The sequence below is a fragment of the Ctenocephalides felis genome, unplaced genomic scaffold (assembly GCF_003426905.1).
Source record: "Ctenocephalides felis isolate EL2017-DRISC unplaced genomic scaffold, ASM342690v1 CF-g0.4_SCAFFOLD_01886, whole genome shotgun sequence".
NCBI lineage: Eukaryota > Metazoa > Arthropoda > Insecta > Siphonaptera > Pulicidae > Ctenocephalides > Ctenocephalides felis.
In genome coordinates this window covers 70,297,606-70,306,932 of record NW_020538040.1, presented here as the reverse complement: position 1 = coordinate 70,306,932, position 9,327 = coordinate 70,297,606, and the positions used below count along the sequence as shown (strand labels likewise).

At 26.6% G+C, this 9,327-nt stretch overlaps 1 pseudogene; it reads left to right on the top strand.

Annotated features, from left to right (window-relative positions):
• The first annotated feature begins 7,345 nt into the window (after positions 1-7,345).
• Positions 7,346-9,256, top strand: LOC113375287 (annotated as a pseudogene).
• Positions 9,257-9,327: the final 71 nt, after the last annotated feature.

Genomic DNA, 9,327 nt, shown 5'->3' with positions numbered 1-9,327 from the left:
TGATATATCACTGTACACAACACTGTCTGGCACTGTATATAACACGATTTTGCACAAGATATATCTTATTTATATGTATATAAATCCGTCCACGAATTAAATATAAAGAATAAATAACGTAAATGGGGCCCCGATGAAACAATAATATAGTATATATTATTATATAGTATATAATATAATATAGTATTATATAGTATATAATATAATATAGTATATAATATTATAATAATATAGAAAATGATCGCAAAAAACTAATCTTAGGATCTATCTTAGCAAGTAAGATACTTATCAATATAACGTTCTCCTGGTCGTGTGCGCTCCTGGTGGTAAAGTAGTCCATCTTACTTAGTGATCTCTCTTAGTAACAAACTTATCTGAGTATAACAAACGTTCTTCTGGCATTGTGCGCTCCTAGTTGCAAAGTGGTCCATCCTACTCTTGTACACTGGTAATCACTAACGTCCTGGTAAACATTCTTCCGTTTTAGTAATAGTGTTTTTAGGATCTATTCCTCTGGTAACTTCCGTGTTCAACCTAAAATTAAAATTTTATTTAATTTTCTCAAGTTTAAAAAGATTTGTACATAGCTCAGAGTTTCTTACCATCTTTTGAACATTCCCAAGTTCAACTACCTATAAATTCAGCATTCCTCCACCAGGAGACTCATTGTGCGACCAGTAAAAGTTAATTCTTGAAATTGTTTTCATTAAACAAAAAGTAATCAAATTAAGTTAAAAACATTATGATAGAATTTTATAAATCTATAAAAAAAATTATTTCTTTCCATGGGCCACTTAGCAAAACAATAAAAAATCAAATTAAATAATAATTATAAAAATTATAACACAAATAATATTAATTATTAAATTTAGTGCATGGGGTTGCGGTGCTTCTGGGAAAAACAACGCAATGGTCCATACACTCAGAGATATAAAACAAAAATTAATAAATTAATAAATTAAATTTAAATGTGAAACCCGACTACTTGGACCTGCCGTGGGGGGTAGGCGGCAGGAACGTAGCTTCAAACGCGCAATTTTCATCATAATCGGTCGTTTTTCGATAATTAAAAAAAAAAGTGTGAACCATGTACTCAAAATAACGCAAAATGGTAAATGAAAAATTACTTTTAACACTATATCAAATAAACTAAGTTACAATTAATAACAAAAAAGTTTAATGCACAATAAGCCTCCGAAGTTATTATTCACTGCACATAACACTGTTGGCACTGTATAAAATCTGAAAAGAAACCAACTACATTAAAAATTAAGTAAACAACTACATTAAATAGTTATAACAAATCAATTGCAAATAATTCCAACATAAGTTTAAATATAAATTTTAATGTTGTAATAGTTTTCTAATTCTAATCTTTTTTTCATTATTATTGACTTTGTAGTCAAATATATTAGCCATTTTCAATTAAACAATTTTGTACAATTATTATGCAATATTCATAGTTTAATGTTATAAGATTTAATAAAATTTATACATATACTGCATATGTTCTTATTTCTATTTTTCATTTAATAATTCAATATTTAAATCAAAATTGAATTTTATGTCATAAAATCATACCTATATTCTTGGAATTATTTATATTTATGTAATATAAAATATATACAATATACAATATACATTACAAACATATGTACATACATATATCTATATATATATATATATATATATATATATATATATATATATATATGTACTTGCGCTTTGATTTGATTTATTTTTATTGAATTATAATTTAAAAAAAATTGAAAACCGTTTCTATTTATATTATTGGATTTACATTATTTTCTATATTTTAATATAATTTTGGCCGAAGAGTTATTTCAAAATCATCAACTCTTTGGCAAAAATTATTTTGAAATAAAAAAATTACATAAATCGATTTATATAAATAATCAACAGTTTCCATTTTTTTATTTATAATTCACTAAATAAAATTAAATAAATCAAAACATAAGCAAACACCATGCATAAATCATATATTCAAGAAACTGAATATATGACTTGTTTTTAGAAATTACTTGAAAAAAGTTTTAGAATAATATTAATTATTATAAATGACTTACCTTATATTCACTGTAGTATCACCACGAGGTCCCAGCCCAAAATGACTTAAGATGGTTTTTGTGCCAGCTTTTATGGGGGCAAAAAGGCGCCAAAGCAATATAAATCGTTAACCGTCATATTCGTTTATGTCGTTACCTACATATTCAAATTCAAATCTTATATTTTTGTCATAGATTGTTATCAATGATGAAATCATTTATCTTTGGTTGTTATCTTATCAATAAATAGTTTTGGGTATTAGGCAATTGATAGCGCTAGTGTTGGCAAAGCCACAGATAACCTGTCATTGTTTATTTACATTACGATTTTTTAAGAAAATAAATAAATAAATTCAGTCTTAAAAGATTTTGAATATCTTTTGGAAAGATTATAGTGATTATATGGATACAAATACGTAATTTTAATTAAGTCATAATTTAGTACATTAACAAAACATTATACAAATGCAATGCAAAATTTGGCAATTTGGCTAATATAAAGATTCGTAAGTGAGTTGAAAGTTTAAGAAAAATATATTCTTCAGATCTCGAGCCCTCTTAAGATGACGAATTTGTGCATTTCCAAGATCGCATGGCATTGTGCCTTACGGCAAGTTACTGAAACTTTTCGTACTGAAAATTACATTTTATAAAAAACTTTAAAATTTTTTGAAAAATGATAAAAATTGACTTTAAAAAAACTTTTTTTTTATATTTCGAAATTTTTTGAAAATTATTAAGTTTCATTTATTAAATTGATTAAAATTAAATTTTATTTGAATAATTCGATTTCTATTGATAGCGAGTCGTGCTGATTAGTTATTGGCCAAGACGGGTCCAACTGTTTCGGAAATACGGGCCAAAATGCCAAAAATAATAATTAATTTTTTGGAAACGAAACGTCCAATATCATTAAAAGAAATTTACAACTGATTAAATTTATGGGAGGCAGGTCATCAAAACATCAAATTATTAGATATGTTAATAATATAAATTTTGTTTACATTTCTATGGGTTCTGTAAAATTATTTATCTGTTATTCTGTGAGGCGGCGCTTACGCGCTTCTTTATTTTGTCTGTACGCAGCTAAAGCAGGCCGATCGCTTTATTTATTTTTTTTTAATTTTAATTTTTGGTACGGATTCAGCAATTTATCTTGAGGCACGATCCCAAGCACCACTTTTACACTATGTAATGCATAATAAATTTTCTGCAATCAAATAGTTATTTTAATTTTAGAAAAATGATGTATATAAACTATTTTAAGTAAAAATTTAGGGAAGGGGCGGCATTTTTGTCAGTGCCCCAGGGCGCCAAATTTCTAAATCCGGCCCTGATAATACGTAAACAACAATAAAGAAGTACGGCTGAAATTTTAACGTAAAAATGCTATTTGATACATTTCAGCATCGCATTTCCTAGTATGAAGGGTTTACCTTAGCGCCCCAATCCGATCTCTAAGAACACCTGCAATTACCTATGGAGGGCGTAAAAACTACGCGAATGAAATCGAATCTACTTCTCAAATTATTTAATGTTACCTAGTTGTGTTTACAGGTCCTATGCTTAAACTTCAATGTACTAATATTTCGATAATCATAAAGCTAGAGCGCCCTATGAGCTCGATTGACCACCTCAGAGCACAATACTAAAAAAGTTCTTGAATTGTGATTGAAAAAGTATAGTTATTCTCGCAAACTATGCTTATTGTAAATTATGAGTTTGAATCCGGAACTAGTGGTTATGAAGCTAAATGATTACCTCAGCCCTAGGAACAAGAACCTTCACAATGGCATGGTTAAAAGAGTAAATAATCCCTTCTCAACCCAACGTATTGAAATCATCTTGGCAACGAGGTTAGTTCATTATATATTCTCATAGTATGGAGTAATATAGTGTATTATTTGATTATTATGACATCAAATTTGTTTCAGATTAGTTATTTTACTTTTCCAGATTCACTTTGCTTTTATGTTATTGTAGGTTTTAAATTCATTCATTTATAATTAAACTTTTTATATATAATCGGTCATAACATCAATAGAACGCATGAATTTCTTTATATTTTATTAAATTTGATAACTATCTGCATTGTGAATATTTCATTCAACAATATTGATAATTATTTGAATAATGTTTATACAATTGATTGTTCATTATTACAACTCAATTTTTTCCATTATAGGAGATTCGAGGAATTCAGAGCAATGTGCCCATCCACATTTCCTATCTGAGTATCTTCTGAGTACAGAACCTCACAGTGCATTACCTTCAACACTTACTTTAGGAATTGGTCTAACTCACATGCATCAACAATAAACACCGTGTTCTCAATCTAGTTTGTTCACACAAACATTTCTTAATGAAGTTGATTTGAAACAATCTGTCGACAACTTCAGAATCAACACAAGGATCAATAAAGAATTTTAAATGTCTTGCCATGAATATTATAATATTGTACAAAGACATATGCAACCTTTCAGAAGAAGTGAGACCACAGTGTAAATGTTGAAAGACTAGTTTAATGTTATATGTGTTTTTTATATTGACTTTTTATTCCAGCGAAGTATTTCTTACCAATAATATTCTATACATTTTTTATAAACTAATTTTTATGTTTAATACAAGTATATTATTGAAATTTAAATCATAACTGATAGTAATTAAATTAATATATTAATATCGTTAAGATCAAAAGTGCTATTATGTTTTGGCAACTTGTCGCAAGCTTATATTTAGGTAATTCTAAAAAAAAAAAGTGTGCCTATATAATTTTAGTTAAATAAATAATAAATTTTCATTTATTATTGTTAGATTAACTTTATGATTATTTGATTTGTACTTAAATATTTTTGTCAAAGCAATGAAAATTTTATTCAAATTGCTAATTTACAAGTAAAGTGCATCTTTGATGAATGTATATGATAGTATATACATCTTACAATTGCATTAGTGTAATATATACGGTAATATAACAATAATAAGAAAATGTTATTTCATAGATGTATCTTATATTTATTTGATTTATTTTGTAATTATATAAATCATACAATTTGATACTTTTTTTTATAAATTCATGTGCATCTTATTGAATAGTTCAGGTTGCTTTTAGCTAACAATATCTAATGGTCACATTATTTTTAATTCAATTACCATTTAATTCCAATTATGCATAGTGATATTCATTTCATTGACACATGCATATTGAAAATAGCTCTTTCGGACACTAAATTTTTTTTGGAGATTATCAGGCTATAAATAAATAAATATCGTATAATATATAAAGTAAATCATATGATATCATCTTTTTTTTTTTAGTTTTTATCCACATTTGCTATTATCGTTTCACCCTTTCTGCCGTTTTATTATATGCATTTCATTCAACTCAAAATTGAATTGAATTGTTACTCTGATAACAGCATTTAGCAGATTAGGAAATGTGGCTATTCTCCTAATCTTTTTGACACGGATAAGTATTACCTCCTGGTTATACTGATTCACAGCTGAGATAGTCTCCTGAAATGTTAGGAGAATTTAATTTGAATATCATAGAATATAATAATTTATTTAATTTTGAATATAATAAAATAAAAATCCAATATATTGTTTGGGGATAATTTAATCAGTTTTAATCATTGGAATATTATTTTAAGTCTTTCAAATGTTATAATATACTTATTATTGTATTTGTGCTACTAAACATTGAAAATAACAGTAAATATTCAGAATAATATATACGATAATTGCAAAATTTAATTATTCGTGAACAATATGTAGCAAAGAATATATTAATGTGAGTAAAAAACAAGATATTCACACTTTTAAATATCTATATCTTGATCATGGGGGGTGCACTTACAATTATTTAATTTTAACTTAATTAGAACAAATGTGCTTTACCTGCTGTTTACTCCACACTCAACAAGGACTATTGTGCTGATTTTTTTCAACCTTTGCTTAGAATCGATTATCTTATTATAATGCATGTACTTAGACATATAGATAAAATTTAACTTTTAATAATTTTTTATTATTGAGTTGAGGAAATTGAAAAAAAATCATAGTGTGATCCGATTCGAGGAAATTGCTAGCCTTCTTTATATACAACTTTCATATTTATGTTTTATGATTTTAATAGTTTTTGCAGAAATATGTTTGTGATTTTGTTGCAAAAATATTTCATAAAAATATGTTTTGTTTTCGTTTCATTTATTCAAAGTATTCAGGATTTATATTATATTATATATATCTCATCTATGATATTATATATTTATCTTAAAATTAGAATTAAACCTATGAACATGTTTATTGATCTATGCCTAGGGACATATTTACGTCCAACAGCTAGTGGCGCTCCTATACAAAAACAATTGAAACTATAAAATAAACAAAGAGCAGAGCAGGCATAGTAATCGCAGTCTTGTCTATATCTATGATGTTAATGATTATGTTATGTTAATCAAATGTGTTAATTAATTTGCTACTAAGTTATTTCAATAGAAAGAGCCCAGGTGAGTACATTTTATCATTTCATTTTCATTTGATTTCTTTAATAATAAAGGACAGTTGTATTATACTATTAATTGGCATTTTCAATAACAATATCAGAAATATTAAATTGTTTATATATGAAGAGTACTGCAATGTACATGTATGAAAAATGGATGTATTTCCTATTTATTTATTTACTTTTTGTTACAATGGACTATATGATACTGATTCAATTTATAAATATGTGTTTCTGTTGAAGTTTTTGTAAATTGTTTGATAATATGATAAAGTAATATAATTTTTTTTTTAATACGGACTGAGAAGGTCATAGATAAATAAACATAAAAGGATAAAATACCATAGATAAATAAACATAAAAGGAAAATGAAAAAAGTACAGATCACTCTGAATTGATCGACGGTTTTCTGGAAAATAAAACTGATTTTGCTAATAGGTAATCTTAGTGTATTCTTAAACGAAAACTTTATTAATAATATCTGAGTACATTATTATAATAAAGTGTTTTTTTGGACTTTTTGAAATAATTCACATATTTGTTCAAACTATTTAAAGTTGTTAAAATTTCGGCCCTGATTTGACAGCTCCATGAGCACATGAACATGGAAAACAAAAATTAACCTCAACTTGTTCGTTGTTCGTTTCGGTTACGTCCAAAAATGTGTTATGTAAAAAAATTCATAAAACAATAATAAATAAAGAGGGTAGGTTGTGCAATTTTGTGATAGTTTCTTATGTGTGTTTTTAATTAGATATATATGCACAGTTCTTGATTTCAAGTGAATTTTTATGAAAGAAGTGTGTAATTGTAAATACGAATGTGCATGTCGTTAAAAAATTATTATATATTAGATCACACTTGTTGATGGGATTATCAAAAATGTTAATTGCAAACTTAATGTCATAAAGTTAGTGTGCCATATATTTCTTATAGCAATACTGATTTTTATGATAATTATTTAAACCAAACTTTTATTTTAATAGTTAGAATGTTGTAATAATATTTGTTCAATTATTTAATAAAAACTAAGACTATCTAGTGTTGAACAATTTTTTGATATTTGCAAATGCTTATATAATGTTAATTTAAATGTATATTTTTATTCAAGTACCAATTATTTGTAGGTCGAGTAATCAAACAAGTATACTTAGAGACTGGATATTCTTGGAAAGTTCCTGGAGTATCGTGTTACATCTGTTGGTAAGTGACTTTGGAAAAGTAGTAGTAACTTCTGTGATGCAATTACACCAATTTTATAACCATTTTATATATAATATATTATTATATAATATATATTATATAATATATTATTATGATTGCCATTTGCTAATGCATGTGAAATAATTATTATGTTGGTCTCGTACTATTTTATTATTGAGATTCATTTCATTTAAAGAAATACTTAATTATCCAACTACGATTTCAATATTTCAATAAATATAGAAATTTACATAATAACAAAAACATAAACATAATAACAAAAACAGCAGTTTGAATTACATGAACCACGAATACTCTTTAGATGAATCGGGTTTAAAAGTATTAAGAAATTTATATAGTTATATATAATTATATATATATATATATATATATATATATATATGTATATATATATATATATGTGTGTGTGTGTGTGTGTGGTGTCCTTGCTTCGGATGAACATATACTAAAATTGGAACAATACATTTTTTCAACCACACAGAAAGCTGTTAAGAAAATTAAGGAAGCAAAGCAAGGCTTGAGTTATTTTCAATAAGATTTAGATTTTGTTGATAATAATAATAAACAAAAGGAGAAGGCTATAATTTAGAGAAAGAATTCTGGGAATATGCCTTCTACTACGAGCAGTTCTCATGGGTCTATCCCCAATAATGAAGATTGTCGCATTAGGGATGTCTGGAGGCATAATTTGGAAGAAGAATTTCGAACAATACGACAGCTGGTTACACAATATAATTACGTTGCAATGGACACAGAATTTCCTGGTGCAATTGTGAGACCTATTGGAGAATTCCGATCAACTGCAGATTATCAATATCAATTATTAAGATATAATGTAGACTTGCTAAGGATAATACAACTTGGGCTGACCTTCTATGACAAGAATGGCAAAACTCCTTCCGGCTATACTACATGGCAATTCAACTTCAAATTCAACTTATCAGAAGATATGCATACGGAAGATTCTATAGATTTACTCACAAATTCGACTGAAAAATGTAAGAAACACGAGATAGATGGTATAGATCCTTTAGAATTTGCAGAAATTTTAATGACTTCTGGCATAGTATTAATGGACAATATCAAATGGTTAAGTTTTCATTCTGGTTATGATTTTGGATATTTACTGAAACTATTGACCGCTCAAAATTTACCACAAGAGGAAGAAGATTTTTTTGAATTATTGAGAATATATTTTCCTGTTGTATATGATATAAAGTATCTAATGAAATCTTGTAAGAATTTAAATGGTGACTTACAAGAAGTAGTAGGTCAACTAGAATCACGCAGAGTTGGTTTCCAGCACAAAGCTGGATCTGACTCCCTGTTAACGGGGATGGCATTTTTCAAAATGCGTGAAGAAAACCCATATGATAATTTTGAACTCTATGCAAATAATTTTGAAGTGTTCCAAATTTTCGATGTAGATGTGCGAAATAGAGATTGTACTCAAAAGTAAAATATGTACATATTTTTTAATTTCTATCTATCTATATATATATATATATATATATATATATATATATATAT